Source organism: Vigna unguiculata, chromosome 4 (assembly GCF_004118075.2).
Source record: "Vigna unguiculata cultivar IT97K-499-35 chromosome 4, ASM411807v1, whole genome shotgun sequence".
Taxonomy (NCBI): Eukaryota; Viridiplantae; Streptophyta; class Magnoliopsida; order Fabales; family Fabaceae; genus Vigna; species Vigna unguiculata.
The window spans coordinates 40,597,794-40,599,852 of NC_040282.1; the positions used below are offsets into that span (position 1 = coordinate 40,597,794).

Here is a 2,059-nt window from a genome sequence, read left to right on the forward strand (position 1 = left end):
ATTAATCTTATAACTCAATTAATCTTATAACTCTACAAATGATAATATGTTTTTAAATTTAAATAAAAGTAACTGTAAACTTATATAACGTGTTTTAAAAATTAAATAAAAGTAATCAAATGATAAATATATTTTTTTAATTTAATAATATTTTCTTCTAGTAATTTAAAATAAAATAAATACACGATTAGATGAGAAGAAGTTGAAAGTTCTATATTGTTATACACTAATTACTTTAAAAATAATGCTAACCAGTACACTTAAATACTATTTAAAGTACAATTAATAAATATTAAATTATGTAAATTCTATAATTAACTATAATATTAAATAAATTATGATCTTAATGGTTATTAGTGCAGTTTTACTTTATTTAGAAAGACAAAAATATTTACAAGTATTATACATATATACTTAATTTTTTTTATTAATATTACAATATTATGTTACTAAAAATTACAATATAATTAAAGGTAAAAATATAATTAACAGAAAATAAATCATTGTTTGTAATACAAATAATATAATATTAATTTTTTTATCAATTTTCTGTTAATTTAATTTTTTTAATTATATTTTATTTTTTAATAATATTAAGATATAGTTATTTTATCATTTAATTTTAATTTTTTTACATAATAAATAAATTATCAATTACATTTGTATAATATTTATAATAATTTTATTCTCTAAATAAAATAAAATTATATTAATAATTATTAAGATCATAATTCATTTAATATTATCATTAACCATGAATCTTATAAAATTTAATGATTATTGCACTTAAACAATATTCTTAAACACGGATTAAGAGACCCTTACTTTAATATATTTTGAATAAATAAAAAATAATTAGATAATATTACATAAAAAAATGAATTTATCTTTTTATATTGATAATAAAATTTATTAGTACACTTACCATCTTGTTTATCTATACCGTTATATAAAAGAATAAACTTTTCTTAATGTTGTTTTGAATAATTTTTAATTTAAAAATAAATAAAAGTAATGTATTTATTTAACGAAACAAGTAAATACACAACTTTAATTTATATAAAAAGCAAGTATGTAATTTTTTTACTTAAAAATAATTGTTTTATAAAATTATATATTTTATTGAAATTATATTACTTTAGAATATAATAAAAAAATACATTCTCACAGTCAACGAAACGCATGTCTTGAAACTTATTGCATAATAAAAAGAATTAACCTCGCGCGGAAAACACTAAATACATTAAGTCTAAAGTTTTTGTTATTATTTTAAACTAAAATGCTTTTCTCATCAAATAGAAAATGTAAGGCCCCATTTTATTCCTGTCCTAAAGTTAGTGGGCTGCCCCTAAGTGGGCCTAAGGGTTGGCCCAGTGTATATAAACCCTGCTACGTTGCCCTAATGGGAGGTCTGTGTTTTTCCTTTCTGAACCAGTCGTCGCTCCGCCCCTTCGTACCGCTAGAGCTCTGCTAGGGTTGCCCTGAGGTCCTCCTCGAGCTAGCTCAAAGCTCAAGTCCTACTTCCTGCACGACGTAAGTGACCCTAAAACATGCCGTCTTCGCCTCCCTTCTTCGTATTCCACTGTTTAATGTTGGTTGATGACTCTGTTCTTCCTTTTGTGCCACTGTTCCACCAGTTCCTGATCCGTCTCCCGAACTGCTGTGCTTCGGGGCCCAATGTCGAGGTCTGTGCGAACCCTTTTCCAGGTACGGGAAGTTAGGGTTCCAGTATTTTAGGTGTTGTCTTGGCTGTTCTTGAGTGAGTTAATGATTTCATAAATGAATCCTTCGTTTTGGTGTGATTAAATGCTTGTTATGCCTGGTTGATTGGATATGCATGACTGTTACAGTGAAGAACAGTGACGAGACCTGTAAATCTCGCCCAAGCGAGTCAATCTCGCCTAGGCGAGATGAAACAGGGAGCTCGCCTAAGTTTTTTGCGCGAAACGTCACCCGGGCGGCTCGCTCAACTTTTGAGCGAGCAGGCAACTCGCCCAAGCGAGAGGGATCTCGCTTAAGCGAGATCCCGTGTTGCCCATGCCCTTGTTTTTGGCGCTCT

The 2,059-nt window shown here is 28.2% G+C and overlaps 1 long non-coding RNA gene across 1 annotated transcript in view; it reads left to right on the forward strand.

Moving 5' to 3' along the window:
• Window positions 1-1,426: 1,426 nt before the first annotated feature.
• Window positions 1,427-2,059, forward strand: part of LOC114182689 — a 1,884-nt gene continuing 1,251 nt past the window's right edge. Inside the window, exons 1-2 of the long non-coding RNA XR_003604166.1 lie at window positions 1,427-1,533; window positions 1,638-1,707. This is a non-coding gene — a long non-coding RNA (uncharacterized LOC114182689). The remainder of the gene's footprint in view (window positions 1,534-1,637; window positions 1,708-2,059) is intronic.